The sequence below is a fragment of the Bufo gargarizans genome, chromosome 6 (genome assembly GCF_014858855.1).
Source record: "Bufo gargarizans isolate SCDJY-AF-19 chromosome 6, ASM1485885v1, whole genome shotgun sequence".
Classification (NCBI taxonomy): Eukaryota; Metazoa; Chordata; class Amphibia; order Anura; family Bufonidae; genus Bufo; species Bufo gargarizans.
The window spans coordinates 64,687,107-64,706,894 of record NC_058085.1 but is presented as its reverse complement, the minus strand read 5'-3'; the positions used below and the strand labels follow the sequence as shown (position 1 = coordinate 64,706,894).

At 48.3% G+C, this 19,788-nt stretch overlaps 1 protein-coding gene across 5 annotated transcripts in view; it reads left to right on the top strand.

Annotated features, from left to right (window-relative positions):
* The window catches only part of LOC122940917 (glutamine-rich protein 2-like), a 72,920-nt gene that overhangs the window by 27,171 nt on the left and 25,961 nt on the right, over window positions 1–19,788 (top strand). For 2 of the 5 annotated variants that reach the window (XM_044297845.1, XM_044297843.1), the window contains exon 2: window positions 5,367–5,506. The gene's annotated coding sequence lies outside the window, so the exon portion shown is untranslated. Of the gene's footprint in view, window positions 1–68; window positions 206–5,366; window positions 5,507–19,788 lie in introns of those variants that run through there. The other 3 variants (XM_044297844.1, XM_044297841.1, XM_044297842.1) reach the window with 3 other exon arrangements.

The following is a 19,788-nucleotide window of genomic DNA, read 5'->3' as shown; positions in this document are numbered from 1 at the left end:
GAATCCCATTAAGTGCCCTGATGAGCGAAGTTTAAAAAAATTCGATTTCAGGGGCAAAAACATAAAAAATACATACTTGCCTCTCCCATTTGATGGCGTGGCCATCTTGATTGAAGAAAACATGCCAAATCCCACGCGTGATGACGTGGTGACATCACACATCAGCATACACGAGATTTGGCACGGGATCAAGTGGGTAAGATGAGTATGTTATATTTTTTTTTTTACCGCTATTTCAGGGAAAAATGGATTTGTTGCCACGGAGCGACAAGACATTCGGATTCATGACCAATCGCATTTTTCCTGACATTCGGATCGCATTCCACTTCGCTAACTTCGATTCGCTCAACCCTAGCCCATAGCAACCTATTAAAGGGGTTGTCCAAGTTATATTTATTGATGACCTATCCTCAGGATATAACTCATCAATATCAGATCGGCGGGGGTCCGACACCCAGCACCCCCGCCGATCAGCTGTTTGAAGAGTAGGCGTGCGGTCCGTACCATTGAAATGAATGGGACGGCTTGGGTGTAATTACACCTGCTCAGCGCTGCAGAGGCAACGGCGAGAAGGTACACAGTGAAGAGGAAGTAGCGCCGGCACGGCGCACGCCTCCTCTTCAACCAGTGATCGGAGGGGGGTGCCGGGTGTCGGACCCCCTCCGATCTGATATTGATGACCTATCCTGAGGATAGGTCATCAATAAATATAACTTGGACAACCCCTTTAAATCACTACTTACCAACAGTCCTTGACTTGCTGGGACTCGGATTGTTGCTATTTTTTTAACCCCTTTCTTGACGCAGCCATTTAATATTTTTCCTTTTTTTTTTTGTTTTTACTCCCCTCCCGTTATGTTTTTCTCTATCCACATGATAAGCGATAACTATTAGGCCTAGTTCACACGACCGTATGGCTTTTATTGTTTTTTGCAGTCCGTTTTTCACGGATCCGTTGTTCAGTTTTTGAGCTCCGTTGTGTTTCCGTTTCCTTTCCGTTTTTCTGTTCCGTTTTTTCCGTATGCCATGTACAGTATACAGTAATTACATAGAAAAAATTGGTCTGGCCATAACATATTCAATAGATGGTTCAGAAAAAACGGAACGGAAACGGAAGACATACGGATGCATTTCCGTATGTTCCGTTTTTTTTTTTTGCGGACCCATTGACTTGAATGGAGCCACGACCCATGATTTACGGCCAAATATAGGACAAGCTCTATCTTTCAACGGAACGAAAATACGGAAACGGAATGCATACGGAACACATTTTTTATTTTTTTTGTGGAACCATTGAAATGAATGGTTCCCTATACGGACCGTATACGGAACACAAAAAAACGGCCCGTACACTCACAGAAAAATCGTTCGTGTGAACTAGGCTTCAGATTGTGGGGGTCTTACCACTGGGACCCCCACCGATCACGGGAACGGGGGCCTTTTACCCCCTGCCGCCCTCTGAAATGAACGGAGCAACCGGTCGCACATGTGGAGATAGTACAGTGCTCCACTATTTCCGGAATTCCCATAGAAATGAATGGAGCGGCTGCACGCATGCCCGACCAGCCGCTCTATTCATTTCAAGGGGGTATGGGGCCCCCCGTTCCCGTGATCGGTGGGGGGTCCCACCACTGGGACCACAGGATAGGGGATTACTTCATCTAACCAGAATACCCCTTTAATATTCTATGCTGTGTAGAAGGAATCTGGTAGACACAATGCCACAGGAAGGCATTGAAAGAAAAATTCAAGTCCACCATTGTTTTGCGGGATTCATATATACGGCATTCACTGGGCAGTAAAAATGACACGTTCCGTTTAGGCTACATGCACACAAACTTATTTTGTTTCCGTGTCCGGAACTTTTTTTTCGGATAAAATGCAGACCGCATCAGTATGTCCGTTCCGTAGCCCCGCCAAAAAATAGAACATGTCCTATTCTTGTCCGTTTTAGGCATTGTTACAATGGATCTGCAAAAAAAAAAAAAAACGGATGGAATACGGATGTCATCTGTTTTTTTTTTTTGCGGACCGCTAAACACATATGGGCGTGAGCATGTAGCCTTAGTCTGCGGGTCAGTACGATCACAGCGGTACCGCATTTCTGTCAGTTTTTGTTAATTTTTTTTTCAAGTTACAAAATTATTTGCATTACTGGGGCCCACCAGTAAAATTCATTCCGGGGGCGCACTGTCCAGCTACATACAGACACGTGTTCACACAGGGGCAGGCAGCAGCAGCATGCCCAAGATGATTCATAATGGGGGTCCCTTCGGCGACTTTGAGAAGGCAGGTCATGGAGAAAGAGGGTACTGCTGGCCCGCCTCTGTGCCTAGAAGTCATCTGGGTGACCCGATGCATCTATAATAATAAGGGCTCATGCACACAAATGTATTTTTTGTCCTTGTCTGTTCCTTTTTTATTTTTGCTGCCCATATGCGGAACCATTCATTTCAATGCGGCCGCAGAAAAATGGAAATGACCCCGTGTGCATTCCGTGTCCGTATGTCCACATGTCCGTTCCGCAAAAAATAGAACATGTCCTATTCTTGTCCGTTTTGCAGACAAGTACAGCCATTGTTACAATGGATACGCAAAAAAAAAACGGATGCAGCATGGACGTCACACAGATTTTTTGGGGCGGATCTGTGTTTTGCAGACCACAATATACATAAGGTTGTGTGCATGAGCCCTAAACTGTCTATCTATATGTAGTGCAGTCTGTCTAGTGTGCCTATTGTGCAGGGGGTGGGGGACTAGGGGCCCACCGGGGGATTCACCTGTTCCCCTGTGGGCCAGTTTGAGCCTGATGGGATGCCAGGGGCCACTGTAAGATCTACCCTTACTAGACCCGGCAGCCCCTGTCCGAAAAAAACAACAACAACATTTTACCCATTCACGCATTATGACGTACCCGTACGTCCTAATGTGTGAAGACATGTACATACACGGGCGGGTGCCGGCTGTATCATACAGCCAGCACCCGGCCGCACTGACAGGAAGCAGTGATCAAGCCGTCCCTGTCATTTAACCCCTCAGATGCCACGATCAACGCTGATCAGAGCACCTATGCGTGAAGACAGAGGGATGCGGCTCCCTCTGCCTTCCGATCGCAGCCCCACGCAGTGAAAATGGCGGGGCTCCATAAAAACAAGCCCTCATACAGAATATGGCAATGCAAAGAAAATGTTAGATTTTTTTTCAAAGGTTTTTATATTTTTTTAAGTAGTAAGACCAAATAAACCTATATGAGTTTGGTACCGCCACCTTCGTATTGAGCCACAGAATATGGATGTCAGGTCATTTTTATCGCACAGTGAATACTGTGATGTCAAAACCACAAAAACCTTATTTTATTTTATTTTCAGTTTTGCCAGACAGAGAAGTTGTTTCCCATTTTCCAATACGAGATATGGTAAATTAAATGGTGGAGATAAAAAATGCATCTCGTCCCGCAAAAAAAATCTCTTATATAGCTATATGAAGGGAAAAATAAAAGAGTTATGGTTATTGTAACGTGGGGAGGAAAAATGCATAAATGAAAATAGGCCCTGACCTTAAAGGGACTCTGTCACCAGTTTCTGACCCCCACTTTTTTTTTAAATATTGTTCTGTCCATGGAGCCCTTGTGATTACTATTGTGGTGTTATAAGCTAAATGCTGGCTCGTTTTGTTAAAAAAACGTTTTATCTAACCTGTCAGTCATATTGTTAAGGTGCCCAGGGTGTTGCTCATGGCCTGAAGATGCCGCCCGCCGCCGTTGGTGCCCAGCTCCTCCTCTGCTCTCGTCTGCGCCGCCTGAAAATACTGAGATACGCCTCCGGCTCTCCCTCACTCCCCCCTCCTTCTTTTCTAAGATCCCGCGTGTGCGGCAGTGTTCGCGTTATCGGGAGGTTGAGCGAAGTGCCCGCGCATGCGCACTTCGCTCAATGAGGCTGAACGGAAAAGTCTGCATGGGCGCATCAGGCACAGGCCTGTGCGCACGCGCGGGATCTTAGAAAAGAAGGAGGGGGGAGTGAGGGAGAGCCGGAGGCGTATCTAAGTATTTTCAGGCGGCGCTGACGAGAGCAGAGGAGGAGCTGGGCACCAACGGCGGCGGCGGGCGGCATCTTCAGGCCATGAGCAACGCCCTGGGCACCTTAACTATATGACTGACAGGTTAGATAAAACGTTTTTTTAACAAAACGAGCCAGCAGATTTAGCTTATAACACCACAATAGTAATCACAAGGGCTCCGTGGACAGAACAATATTTTTAAAAGTGGGGGTCAGAAACTGGTGACAGAGTCCCTTTAAAGGGTAACTGTCATGTTTTCATAAAAAAATCTATTTTAGCATATGTTACTGCTGCAGCAGCATTTTGCATACAGCAATCTTTAGTTACTTCACATACCACTGTTTTCCTTGGGGTTTTCCCTTAGTTACGGCTGTTTAAACATTTACAATATGAGGACCTTCTCAAGATGGCTCCTCTGCCAGTTCTCTGAGGCCAAAACTGCTTTCCCTCACTTCCCATAAACACTTGCTCCCTGCCAGCCAATCAGATTGGATTACTGAGAGACACGCCTCCTCACTCTGAAGCCTAATGCAGGCATGCAGTGTGAAGGACCGCCCCTCAGTCTTCTGTTTATACTAAAAAGAAGACAGACAAGCCATACAACAGTCTTTTAAGGGAGCAGTGGAAAGGGACAGAGGACATTAATGAAAGCTGTTATTATAAGGTGATTACAGATCTTTGGACAATCATTCACAGACTAACTCCGGTATACATGCCTAGCTCTAATAAACTAGCAAATGAAAAAAAATATGACCGTTACCCTTTAAGGGGTTAATCATTGTACAATACCAATTTTTAACAGAACCGTGATGGAGCTTATTTTAAGTCAATGGGGGGCCATCAGCAGCGTACGAGACATCTGGCCTAGTAGAAGAGCAGCACTAATGGCACGGCCAAGGATCTGGTGTCATGTCATCAATTTGTGTAAATTCTCAGTTGATGTGAGTGCTCCTCACATACAAATTTAGTTTCGCATTTTTTTTCTTTTCTTTTTTTTTGCATAATGTTCATTTTATATGGCTTTTTTGTGTTCAATTGCATTTTTTTCTCTATAGAAAAGGGGAAAGAAAAATGCATGAAAAAAACCCGCCATTGCTTTAACATGCTGCATTAAAGGCCAGTAGTATAAAAATGCTTGTGTGTCCTGCCCTTAATATTTCCCATAGCCCTTCCGTTAAAATCTGGAGCTGGTATCTGCCTTATTTTATGTTTGATATATCATTTATTTACAGCTGATCTGTACATGCACTGTGTGGGGTTTTCACTATGATGTCGTCCTTATCGCCTCCTCCCTGGTTGTTATTTTCCAGGCTGCTCCACCACAACTTGCTCGTCCACCACTGACATAGATGAGAAGGTCAATAAGTAAGAGCAGGTGACTGGCACCACATCCTGGCGGGTAGAGAAGGAGGATGAGAGTCGGCAGGGCAGGACGGCGTCTTCCATACTGGTAACTAACCATTAATAACTTACTTCATACAGTATATCCTGATGCATACTTACCAACATTTGATTTGGTAAAATCGGGGCATATAAGCTCTGCCCCTGGAACACCCCAGTCTCACCCAGAAACATCAATTTGTGGGTTGAGTCTGTGTTAGCCCCGCCCATTTTTTTGCTTGGCTCGGAACACTGCAAATTTGCGTGGCTTTTTCTAAAAATCAGGGACAGTCCAGGCACATTTTTTGGCCCAGGACAGTGCAAATTTGCGGGACTGGCTCTGAAAATCAGGGACAGTCCCGGTGTTCTGGCAAATCTCTATACCTTGCGAAAAGTCTATACCGGAAGTGACGCGGCCGCACAGGAATTAGCTGGAGGAGGGTGTGCGCAAGCGCACATCCACTAGCTTAGGAAAGAATCGTTGCAGCGCCAATAGAAGTACTTCGTACACTGCGCGTGCGCACTTTGGGGTATAGAGATTTTGCAGAGCAAAATGTTGCATCAGATCTCCCTACCCCTGAGTGCGTACGCTCACACAAATCATCAGATCAAATCAGGATGAACTGCAACTGATGATTTGTGTGCGCGTGCGCACTCAGGGGTAGGGAGTGCTGATGCAACATTTTGTGCTGCAAAATCTCTATACCCCTAAGTGCGCACGCGCGGTGCACTAAGTACTTATATCGCGGCGCTGCAACGATTCTTTCCCAAGCCAGTGGATGTGCGCTTGCGCAGCGCCGCGCACACCCTCCTCCAGCTGATTCCTGTGCCGTCGCGTCACTTCCGGTGCGGCCGCGTCATTTCCGGTATAGACTTTTCGCAAGGTATAGAGATTTGGCAGAACACTGGCACATTTTTTGGCCCGGGACAGTACAAATTTGCGGGAGTGTCTCTGAAAATCAGGGACAGTCCTGACACATTTTTTAGGCCCGGGACAGTGCAAATTTGCAGGACTGTCTCTGAAAATCAGGCATAATCCTGGCCAATTCGGGACAGTTGGCAGCTATGCTGATGAAAACCCTCCTGTAACTACAACTCCCACTCGGGTAGATTTGGCATTTCTGGGGACCCATGCAAAGTTACGTCTAGGGGGCCTGCTGAGCTCCACCTGTTACTCCGCCCAGTTCCACTACTGAGCTCCACCCTTGTCAGCCCGCTAAGCCCTACTCTCAGTTTAGCAGCGCAGTCTGGGAACTTCCACTACTACTCCACATCTGGAACGGGTTCCCACTCCCACACTGGGCCAATGTGCTAAATTGGCTGCGCAGGACTTATAGCCACCCATAGTTTAGTCATGTATTTTCAGGCAATCACTTGTGGCCAATAGGGGCCCAGGCCCCAAGCTTTTGCTTGGTTTGCACTGTTGTAAAGTCCGCATATGCTCCTAGTATCCTTCATGAATTCTTCTCTTAACCTTGGTGATCATGGAGCTGGAGGCGCACTCCATACGCGACCGCTCCTCCTGTTTTACATTAAGTTACAGGAAAGTCTGTAGATGTGTTCTTTGAATAATCTATATATGCTTTGATGCAATTTCCAATCTTTCAAGTTTTCTCCTTGTTTAAATTTAGATTTTTACTTTTTTCTTTTCTTTTTGTTCCAGACAATACGGGACAACAGAGACGCACTAGACCTCTCTGTTTCTCCCGGGGTCGAGCTGCGCCAGTGCCGGTCATCCGCACTGCTGCCTCCCCCACAGAAGACAAGGTGGACCAGGGCAGCCCAGCTCCCCTGCATCCCGCCAGCGCAAGGGTCGCCCGCACGCCAAGTCCCTCTTCCAGCGTCCTGCCACTACGGTGCCAGTAGCTGAAGGGGCGACCCTGCTGGAACGGACCGAGGGTGAAGACGGCTGTGGTGAGAGAGTGGCTTCTCCAGCCCTACGACCCCCTCCCCCCACCCAGGTCTCCTGCGTGACTGACCCCCATACTGGTCCCTGCTGGTCCTAGGCTGGCCCCATCCTAGCTTGTTTTATTAGTTCCCTCTCCTCCCCTCCACAATAGGTGACCACTGAGGGGTTATGCTGGCGTCCCTATCATGCCGCCCAGGGAGCTGCCTCTATCCTTTACGGGCACCCGGTCACAGGGTCATCCACCCCACCCCCCCTATCGCCTTACCGGTGCGCTCAGGGCCAGAGGCCCTCTCCTGACGGCTGCAGCGTAGGGCCCTTGTTTCCGGTCCGCGGGGTGGGCACCAGCTGTCGGCAGACCCTGGCCGACAGCTGGTGCTCTCAGAGAGGCTGTCTTTCCGGTCGGCCGGGCGCCGCAGAGAGATTCTGTCCCAGGATTCCGGCTCCTTCCCGGCCTCCCTGACTGTTCCGGCCCGCGGGGTGGGCTCCCGCGGCCGGTATTATGCATGCGCCGCTCCGCTCCCTCCAGGTCCCGGCCGGTACCTCCGGGCACCACAAAAATTTAGGCCCCGGCTTCGCGGCCTACTAGGCCGCAAAATTCCGGCCTCGATTGGAGGGGGCGGGCACTCTCCAGGCGCGAGTTCTTCCCGCCGGAGGTTCCCCCGCCCCCAGGAGATCGCTGCACCGCCCTCAGGTCGGATCCCTGTTAACCTCTTGGATGCCGACGGCTCCCATCTGGAGGAGACCCTAAGGAAATGGCCTGTCTAATCCACCTAGCATAGACGATGACGTCGGCGCAGGCTGTGCCCTTATATGGTGGCCCCTTCCTACCTCAAAGAGGCTGTGTTTTAGAATAATAAATAAAAAATAAATAAAAAAAAATAAATATAAATTAAATAAAAAATATAAATACAGAAATAATATAAAACTAAACTGTATGTATATATATATTTATATATAAGAAATATCTGTATCTTTTTTGTTGGCTGCGCAGGATGCTGCAGCCTGACCTTAGAGCGCTGGCCGTATGCCTGCCCCTATTCCATAGGCGGCATGTTGCGCTCCGTGGCAATACGGCGCTGGCCAGGTGCAGGCCGCCTTTTCTATGGGCAGAATTGGTCGCCCTCTCCAGTCACGGTGCTGGCCATGTGCATGACCCCCCATTCTAGGCGGCATACTGCACTCTCCCTGGCTGCGGGCTGGCCTTGTGCATGACCCCCTTCTGTAGGCGGAATACTGCTCTTTTACCGCATACGGTGCTGGCCATGTGCACGACCCCCTTCCATAGGCGGAATGCTGCACTCTCGCTGGATTCGCTACGGCCATATGCATGACCTCCTTCCATAAGTGGAATGCGGCACTCTCTCTGGATTCGCTGCTGGCCATACGCATGACCTCCGTCCAATGGAGGACTGCTGCCCTCTCTCTCTGGATTCGCTGCCAGCCATATGCATGGCCTCCGTCCATAGGCAGAACGCTGCACTCTCGCTGGATTCGCTACGGCCATATGCATGGCCTCCTTCCATAGGTGGACTGCTGCACTCTCTCTCTGGATTCGCTGCCGGCCATATGCATGACCTCCGTCCATAGGCAGAACGCTGCACTCTCGCTGGATTCGCTGCTGGCCATATGCATGACCTCCGTCCATAGGCGGAATGCTGCACTTTCTGGATTCGCTGCCGGCCATACGCATAACCTCCGTCCATAGGCGGAATGCTGCGCTCTCACTGGATTCGCTGTCGGCCATGTGCACGACCCCCTTCCTTGGGTGGTATGCTGCGCTCTCACTGGATCCGCTGCCGGCCATGTGCATGACCCCCTTTCCAGGGGCGGTGTGCTGCACTGACTGGATTCGCTGCCAGCAATGGGCATGTATCTTTTCCTCAGGCGGCATGCGCACATACCCTCTGACTGTGGTTGTTCTCTTTCAACGCCACTGACTGTGGTTGTTTTTCTCGCCAGTGTGTTGCTGGCCATGTGCATGACCCGCATCCTTGGAGGGGTGCTTGCATTTTCACTGGATGCGATGACGGCCGTGTACATGGCCCCACCCCTTTCTGGGCGGAATACTGCACTTTCACCGGATGTGTTGCGGGCCATAAACAGCCCTCCTCATTCCATGGGTGGTAATTTGCACCCTCACGAGACCCATGGCTGTCCTTGATATGCTGTGCGGGACTCTTGCATGTTCCCCTTCATTGCGGAGTAGTTGCACTCTCACAGTATTCGGTGTTAGGTGGGTTATTGCGCAATCGCTTAATGCTAGGATAACCCCGTGCATGTCCCCCTTTCACTGGGCGGACCTCCTGCGTTCCTGCTGGGTACTGTGCGGCCATGTGCATGGTCACCTTCTGGATACTGTTGGACTCTGTGGCTGATCCCTTTCACTGGGTGACTATTTTTTTGCAGTGAGCGGAATTTCTGGTGAGCTCTGTCCGTTGTTTGGACCGTGTATGCCTTCTCCTCCCATAGGTGGGTTGGCCTTCTCACTGCTTGCTTGCGTATGCCTCACTTCCTTCTGCGACATACTTTTTTCTCTTGGGATATGGTGCTTGTCACGGGCCTTGCACTCTTCTCTAAGGAGATCATTCTGTCCACCTGTATAACCCCTGGGTGTTGTCATACCAGCATTAAAAGAATGCCATTGTATTCAAAGGTGTATACTTTAGATATAAGTAGATGGGCTCTACTTGCTCTCTACTGCACCGAGCTGGGTGGTGCTCGTTCTCTGGTTTGGCCTGTATATTGTGGTCCCGTTGTCGGCATCCACCATGTCCGTTGGCCTTTCCACCTGGGGAGTGTTTGTGGTTCTTAGATACGTACCCATTCGTTCTCCCGCGCACTTGCTTCCCGGCGCAAGCGGTCACTGGGTCGAGAGTGCCGTTTGCAGTGCCACTCGACTTCTGCGTTGGCTCTGGCGGGACTGCTGTTCCCTCGCCTACTACTGTTTCCTCCTCTTCGGGTGTTGTGCGGTTTGAGTCTTTTCTTTTGGCGCCCTCTGCGCTTCAGGCTGGTCCGCTACCGGGTTGGGGCCGCTTTTCTCCTCATGGTCACCCAACTTCTCTTGGGTGCTCGCTTACCCAGGTCCGGAGGACTTCCACCTTGGGTTCTTCAGGGTATTCGCCTTTGGCGTGGCAGTGTACCGGGCGCCTCAGTGTAGCGGGGTTCTGCCTTTTAGCTGTCCTATTGGCTTCCCTGTTGCCCACTCCTCCTTTCGGTTGGAGGGTGTTATGCCGGCCTCTGTCTCGACTGCCTTTAATCGCCGACTCTGTTTGGCTCCGGCTCGGTACAGATCACTCCGATGTGGCTTCTGTCCCGGCCACGCTTCAGAGGCTGTTCTTTCACTGCCCTCCCCTCTGGGGAGAGCATGGTTGTTCATGTGGATGGTTCCAGTGTTCCTTTTGGCCTCGTACGGTCTCCCTTGTTCACAGTGGCTGTACTAGCTGTGTGCCTATTTACCGGGTCTACCGCGTTCTGTCCTCCCTTTATTTTCCATTCTGGGCAATGGTCCTGCTATGGACTTACCTTCTCGGTAACTTGGGAGGACTTCCATTCGGTCGAGATTGTCCTTAGATCTCCCACACTGGGACTGTAGGACGTCTTCCTGTGGTGGCTACATCGACATGGACTTTGGCCTGTCTTGTCCTGGCGGTTGCTGGGCGGGCCCTTCGGTTCCTTCCGTCTGTCCTTCTGCTCCCCCCACTCCGGGTGGATACGGGACAACGTTGCTCGGGGGCCGGCGGGACCAGTTTTGCCGACAGTTCTGCCCGTATTACTGGTCTGCGCCTGATCACATTGGGTTTTCACCCGCTTGCCCAGGCGACTCTAGCGGGCTCGCTAGTGTTCGCTCCTGGCCGTGTTTCGTCCAGGATCTGTTGTAGGACTTAGGGTTTTTACCGGGGGTTCTGTGGGAAGCTGGGCGTTCCCCCACTCTGCCTTTCTTTCTCCATGGTTCTGTCTTTCTCCAGTCCGACCTAGATCTGGGACTGGGACTCTGTTGCTTGAAGTGTCAAGTGTCAGCACTGTCCTTCCCCTTTCAGCGTTCCCCGGCCTTCTGGGCCTGTCAAGACCCTCTTCCGTGGAGCGGCTTTGGGGTTCCCTTGTACTGCCCTCGGGTTCCGCCCTGGGAATTACATACTGGGCTCTTGGCACTCCAATCTTTCCCTTGGAGCCGTTACAGAAGTTCTCTCTACTCCTTCTGTCCTGTACGGTTGTGTTCCCGTAGCCGTTGTGTCTCTGACGGGTGCCTGAGTGGCGGCCCTTCTTGTTTCGAGCCTTCTGTCTTTCCTCAGGACAGGGCTGTTCTCCATCCCGTCTCTTCCTTCCTTCTGAAGGTGGTGTTTGTCTTTCATTTTAACGAGGCATTCGTCCTCCCCTTCCCACCCCCGGGAACCGACACTTCACCGGTTTGGACGTTGTTTGGGCCTTGCGGTTTTTACTTGGAGATCTCCGACTCTTGTCGGCGTTCGGTCTCTTGGGTTTCCAGGAGGTCCGCGCAAAGGGTTGGCGGCCTCCGGGGTGGCTTTCCTCCGCTTTCTCACAGTGGCTATTGCTGTGGTTATCGCACCAGGGCAGGGTTCTGCTTTTGGTGTCACCGTTGTTTCACTGGAGCGGTCGGTGCCTCCTAGGCCGGAGGCTTTTGGCTTCGGCCATGCGTTTGTGCAAGGCGGTCACTAGTCTTCCTTGCGGAGTTCTACAGGGTGCGTACTCTGGCTTCGGCAGATGCTGCCTTGGGCTGCCTGGTCTGCAGGCGGCGGTTTCTTGGTGCCTTAGGGTGCTTCGCCTTGGTGCTGTGGGCCCTCCCCTTTTTGGACTGCTTTTGAACGTCCCAAGGTCTTCTGTGTCCCCCAAGGAAACTGGGCGAGAAAACGAGATTTTTGTATAACTTACCAGTAAAATCTCTTTCTCGCTCTTTCCTTGGGGGACACAGCACCCACCCATTCTTTGTTTTTCTCTACACGGTTTCCGAGTTTGTTTTACCCGTTGGGTAGTTGGCTTGTTGGTTCCATTTTTGGACTTTGCCTTTTTTCACTACTTGGACACGCAACTGGCAGCCTCTCTCTCCAGGCTGAGGGTATAGCTGTGGAGGAGGGGCTTAACAGTTTTCACTTAGTGTCACGCCTCCTATGGAGATGAGCTATACCCAAGGTCTTCTGTGTCCCCCAAGGAAAGAGCGAGAAAGAGATTTTACTGGTAAGTTATACAAAAATCTCGTTTTTTTTAGTTCTGATTGGTTCTGTCGCTTTAATTCTGTTGCCTTTTATTATTATCATTCTGTGTAATGATGTGCCTTGTAAATGTAGTACACATCCCCCATTGTGCTGATAAGACCACATTCCTGAGTGATTTCAGAGACATGTGTGATGCACACTGGAGGGGGCTGATGGGAATAACTGTGGTCTGCACTAACAATTAATGGGGATTCCACCTGGAACTTCATCTTAGGTAGGATGTAAGTATTGATTTGCCCTATCTCTTGTACACCCTGTTGTGTTGGTTATGTGTAATAACGTGGTAGACAGCCATGTGTTATAGCATGGCCGAATGGAACCCTACCTCATATTTAGGCTAGTGATGTTTATTTACTTTTTATTATTCTGTATGTGATTTGTTTGTGTTATCGTATATTAGTAAATATATTTATACACTTAGCCTGCGTAAGCTTATTCATTCTCAAATCTTTTGAATTTACGTTACAGGAAGCAGTAACAAAATTGCCCTATATAAAGCCTTATAAAATGTTGAGAGTCAAAGAGTGGGTATTATCATGTCGCTGCTTAAAGGGGACGCCCAGGCTTGGGCCTTTTCTTTGCCGACTGGATCACAGTTCCTCCGGTCGGTGGACGAGTTTTTCAGAGCTCTGGGTTTAATATACGACGACTCGGATTGGATTTCCCTGGCCGAGACTAAGTTGCGTGGCTTGCGTCAGGGAAAGCGGTTTGCGGAGATCTACTGCTCTGAATTTAGGAGATGGGCTACGGATACGGAGTGGAATGATCCAGCTCTACGTAGTCAGTTCTGTCAGGGATTATCTGAGCGGCTGAAAAACGCGTTGGCCTTTCACAAGAATCCTGAGTCTTTGGAGGCAGCCATGTCACTTGCTGTACGTATAGATAGACGTCTGAGAGAGAGATCTAAAGTCCCTCATTCTCAGGAGGTACTATCATATGAGATGGCGGCTCCCTCTGATACTTTGAGTGGAGAGACTCAAGTTTACGCCTTGTGATGAGCCTATGCAGCTAGGGGGAGCTACTCCTGGGACTGCGGGTAAGAGCTTTGGTCATATGAAGGGGGTCTGTTTTTGTTGTGGAAAGAAGGGACATTTTGTGAATAGTTGTCCGTTTTGCAGCGTCAAGGTAAAAACACGAAAAAGACGTTTAATCCCCAAGTTACTATTGGTGGTGTGGGTGGGGAGCAAGAAAACGTACTTTTGTCTTTTACTGGTAGTACCAGATTTCTCCTGTCTGCCGAGGTGGCGCTAGAGTCCAAAACTGTGGAAATCAAAGTATTTATCGACAGTGGCGCAGGGGTTAACCTGATTGATGGACAGTTTGTTCGTATGCATAGTTTGACTACTAGTGCACTAGAGAAAAGTATTTCTGTCTTTGCAATTGATTTAGCACCTCTTACCCAAAAATGCCTGTCGCAGGTGGTGAATGACATTCATTTAAGAGTGGGTGATTTTCATCAGGAATCTATCTCCTGTCATGTGTTGGAGGGTCTGCCTGCTCCTTTGGTGTTAGGTCTACCGTGGTTAAGCAAACATAACCCTACCATCGATTGGCAAGCGAGACAGATTCTCGATTGGAGTGAATTTTGCGTCTTAATACATCATTCTCTGTGGTCACCACTAAAGCTGTACCCTCGTTCATTTCCGAATTTTCTGATGTATTTTCTGAGAGTGGTAACCAGGAGTTACCTCCACATTGGGAATGTGATTGTTCCGTTGATCTTATTCCTGGAGCTAAACTGCCCAAATCTCGGTTGTATAATCTTTCGGAACCCGAAAGAAAGGCTATGCGAGAATATATATCCGAGAGTTTGGCAAAGGGACATATCAGACCATCCAAATCCCCTGTAGCTGCTGGCTTTTTCTTTGTAAAAAAGAAGGATGGTACCCTGAGGCCATGTCTGGACTTCCGTGAGCTCAACCGTATTACCGTCCGTGATCCTTACACCCTTCCTTTGATTCCGGATTTGTTTAGTCAGATTGTTGGTGCCAAGGTGTTCTCTAAGTTGGATCTGAGGGTGGGCTTATAATCTGGTAAGGATCAAGGAGGGGGATGAGTGGAAGACTGCATTTAATACCCCTGAGGGCCATTTTGAGAATCTGGTCATGCCTTTTGGGTTAACCAATGCTTCAGCGGTTTTTCAACACTTTATCAATTACATCTTTCATCATCTGGTGGGTAGGTTTGTTGTTGTATATCTGGATGACATATTAATTTATTCTCCCGATATGGAGACTCATCAGGATCATGTGAGACAGGTCTTACAGATCCTAAGAGAGAATAAGTTATATGCTAAGATGGAAAAGTGTGCATTTGCAGTTCAGGAAGTGCAATTCCTGGGTTACCTGCTCTCATTCTCAGGTTTTCGTATGGATCCCGAGAAAGTCTGTGCCGCGTTGGACTGGGATCGACCTGAAAATCTGAAAGCGCTTATGCGGTTTTTGGGGTTTACCAACTACTACTGTAAATTCATCCTCAACTATTCGACTGTGGTTAAACCTTTAACAGACATGACTAGGAGGGGTGCTGATTTCTCTGTTTAGTCTGAGGCGGCATTACAAGCCTTTTCAGCTGTGAAGGAATGTTTCGCTTCTGCCCCTATTCTGGTGCAACCAGATGTGTCACAGCCATTCATTGTGGAAGTTAACGCATCCGAAGTAGGGGTAGGAGAGGTCTTGTCGCAAGGTCCTTCACCCAGTAAATGACGCCCATGAGCATTTTTCTCTAAGAAACTCTCGACTGCTGAAATAAATTATGACGTGGGTAATAGGGAATTGCTGGCCATTAAGTTGGCTTTTAAAGAATGGCGTCATCGGTTGGAAGGAGCAATTCATCCTATTACTGTGCTTACTGATCACAAAAATCTGGCTTACTTGGAGTCGGCGAAACTGAAAGACTGAACCCAAGACAGGCCAGATGGTCGTTGTTTTTTACCAGATTTAATTTCATTGTCACCTATCGCCCTGGGGTTAAGAATGTCAAGGCTGATGCTTTGTTGCGTAGCTTTCCTGGGGTAGGTGATTCGGAAGATCCTGGTCCGATATTGTCCTAAGGGGTAGTTATATCCGCCCTATATCTCGACCTGGAGGCAGAGGTGTTGGAGGCTCAGGGAGTTTCATCAGATTCTTCTCCGGGGAAGTTGTTTTTTCCATCTGAATTACGTCACAAGGTGTTCTAGGAACATCACTGTACTTTTATCGCAGGACACCCTAGGAGCAGATCCACTGTTGATCTCATATCTCGTAGATTCTGGTAGCCGGGGTTGCGTAAGTGTGTTGAGGACTATGTGTCAGCCTGTAGTACTTGTGCACGGGCTAAGGTGACAGATACTCGGCCTTCCGGGTCTTTGCTTACGCTGCCCATCCCGTCCAGACCATGGACTCATTTATCCATGGATTTTATCACAGATTTACCTAATTCATCAGGGAAAACTGTGATTCTGGTGGTTGTTGATCGATTTAGTAAGATGGCGCACTTTATAGCATTACCAGGTCTTCCCAATGCTAAAACTCTTGCACAGGTGTTTGTTGACAACATCATGAAACTACATGGTTTTCCCTCTGATGTGGTGTCTGATAGAGGGACTCAGTTTGTTTCCAAATTCTGGAAGACGTTCTGTACTCGTCTGGGTGTACAATTGTCCTTCTCTTCAGCCTTTCATCCTCAGTCGAACGGACAGACCGAACGCACAAATCAGAATCTGGAGACTTATTTGAGATGTTTTGTCTATGAAAACCAGGAGGAGTGGTCTTCGTTCTTGGCTTTGGCCGAGTTTGCTATAAATAACCGTAGACAGGAGTCCACCGATAAGTCGCTGTTCTTTGGGGCGTTCGTCGTGACTTGTGATGAAAGAACTGTCTGATAGTCCGTATCATCCCTGGAATCTCTCTTATCCCCTGCTTTGATGTTATGACTGCACATCGGTGATATTTTACTCTTCTGTATAAGGTTTCCTTCGGTCTTTCTCGGTCTAATGTAACTGTGTCAGTTTCTGTTCCCTGTGGTGAATCTTGGAGACCACAAACCAGAGGAACTCAGGGTGAAGCTACATGTATTGTACTTGATTCAACCGAAACAGTAAATGCTTGTGGTCTTACAGAAAAACAACTCAGCGAATACTTGCCTATATCTATGCGTTTTCATCACGTGACAGAATATCACAATATCATGGGGTTTTTCATCTCGTGCCACTCATCTCATATGTTGAGCCAAGAGGAAAGGTAAGGAAGGACACATCTGTAAACAAGTATTCCAGAACCACACCAAACCAGACTAAGGGCTCATGCACACAAACATATTTCTTCTGCACCATGTGCTGTCCGCATCTGTATGTCCATTCTGCGGCACCTGCAAAAAGATAGAACATGTCCTATTATTGTCTGTTTTACGGACAAGGATAGGACTATTCTATAGAGGCCAGGACATTCTGTTGCAGAACGCACACTGCCGGTATCTGAGTTTTGCGGTTCCACAATTTGTGAACCACAAAACAGGCTACGGTCGTGTACATGAGGCCTAAAACTGCATCCCAGCAGTGGAGCCGTCTCTTCTATATATAAACTCACCCTTACCATACGGCCTTAGATTCAGATCATCTCTACCAGTGACTGTCACCATAGAGGCTGGTTTCTGTAACGCAGGCTCCTATGGATGCCTCAGTTACACTGGGAGAGTGAAACATAGAAAAATAAAAGTGTACATATCCCGAGGGGTCTTTTATGAGCTAAAAAAATATCAAAAAATACAAATAAAGAATATAAAATCGAAATAGTATATAAGATTATTATATCAACCTCTAAATATGTACAGCGCTGGAGCAAAGTGCAAACATGGCGTCTGATTGCGCGTGCAGCGGGCGTCACAGCCGGCGGGTCTCCACTGTTTAAAAAAGCAGAGACCCGCGGGTAAGGACAATGACCGGCAATAATGCTGATTGCGGTAATTAGAGCCTTTAGCCGTGATCCAGTGGAATCACGGCATCTAAAGGGTGAAAAACCCAGAAGCTCGTGCCTCCGGGCTTCTTACCAGCATTATCTGTGGCCAATGAGAATGCCGGTAATTGATTTCAATGCAATGGGTCTCTCTGAAAGCCATTTTTTCATTGCTTCTCTTACACAAAAAAATGTAATAAAATGTGATTAAAAAGTCACACACGCTTCAAAATTGTATCAATGACGACTACAGATTGTCCTGCAAAAAATGAGCCCCCAACAGCTCAGTAGATATAACTGTAAAAAAGTTATGGGGGTCAGAATATGGTGATGTGAAAAAAATAAATTTTTTACACTATTTAGACATAAAAAAACTATACATATGTGGTATCGTTGTAATCATACTGACCCAGAGAATAAAGGGCACTGGTCAGTTTTGCAGCAAAGGGAATGTCGTGGGAACAAAACTCGTAAAATGAAGGTGGAATTGAGTTTTTTTCCCAATTCCACTCCATTTGGAAGTTCTTTTCCGCTTCCCACTACATTGTATGCTATATTAAATGGTGGCTTTAGAAAGTACAACTTTCCCCGCAAAAAATAAGCCCTCATACAGCTATGTGAATGGAAAAATAAAAAAAGTTATGGCTCAAGGAAAGAAAAATGAAAACTCCAAAACAAAAAAACCTCCGGAATCCTAAGGGTTAAATATAGAAAAAAATTTTACATACCATCCAAAACCATCGCCATTGCCACCCTGTTCACTCCAGACTATACATATTATATATGAAAAGGACTGACGTAGATTACGGATCTCATTTCTTTTGTGTCAATTTGCAGATTTAAGCAAAAAAATTCAAGATTTTGTTGCAGTTTTTCCCAGTTGAAGAAGAAAAAAACCTCTAAAAAAACTATCAATAAAAATAGTACAAAATTTACTTTGTTAGCCCAACAAATTAAAATGTTAGGGCCGTTATTCCACCACGTGCACAAAATTGAAAAAAAGTTTCAGGTCTGGTCAATAAGGGTTATTGTCACGGTGGGGAGTGGGGGAAACCCCCCACCGTACAATGAGGAGCAGACAGGATAGGAACTAGGCCAGGAAGCTGGAATAAGGGAGCAGGTCACCTCCTAGAGCTTCCCTAATCCTCGCCCTGACTCCTAACCGTATGAGTGGACCCAGGAGGTAGGACGGCTCATACCCAGTAACCTCGGACCCTGAGTTGCCCTGATAATCCCTGAAATAGGAGCAGGGGTGAGATGACCTGTTCTTCCAAGACACGGATGAACAGGAGTCTCACCGGCCTAGCTGCAAGGAAAGGGACAGGCAGTGAACAGCTACTGAATTGGCAGGTAAGAGCCCAGAAACAACATGCACTTCTGCCGCGGCAACAATGATGACCGGACCGGACCCCCATGCAGACAGGATGCATGGCGGCCCCTGGCAGAGCTGCACACTGACCTGTGGTTCACCCTCCGGAGAACCCTGACACCCCTTCCGCAGGCACAACACACAGGGAACATGTCTAGCAAACATGCAGAACTACAGACACCAACATGTAACAACCACTACACAAGACAACAACCACCCATACATAAACATCACCAAACATATGCAAGGGTAGTGAAGGGAAGGTAAACAACGGGGTGACATAGATGACATCGGAGATACATCGATTTCCCACTAGGTGGCCCTCAAGGACTGGGCAGATAAAACACCCAGGACAGGAGCAAAGCTCCAGCACCAACAAAGGCTGGAGTACAACTGACTCCAGCCTGGAAGCCACAGGCGATAAAACCCAAGTGGCCACACTCAGCCAGGAAGTTAACCCCTCCAGCACCAGACAGGGGAGGAACCAGGAGAAAGGGAGCAAAGCCCATACATGCTGCGACAACGCATTGCCCCTGGCAACCATCGTGTACGGCTAATGTCACGGCGCACAACAAAGACCGTGACAGTTATATGTAAATATACAGTATATGTACAAGTTTTTAGAAAATATCAGCCTCCTGATTATATACACTGATTATATATGGGAGTGTGATAGTAGTGCGCTGAGGTGGGTTCAGCAGCTGCTGATGTCACTAGTGGGCGTGGTCTTCTGCTTGCGGTGGTTGCCAGGCAACTGTGCTGTGAGCTGTGAGTGTTCTTATCACAGGCTGGTGTTCCGACCAGTCAGAGCTCAGACGGATCGGCAAATGGATGGGTGAGCATGGAGAAAGTCAGTCTACTTGACTTGGCCAATTTGGCCATTGGGACCCCAGAAGTGGGGGCGGTGAATTTCAC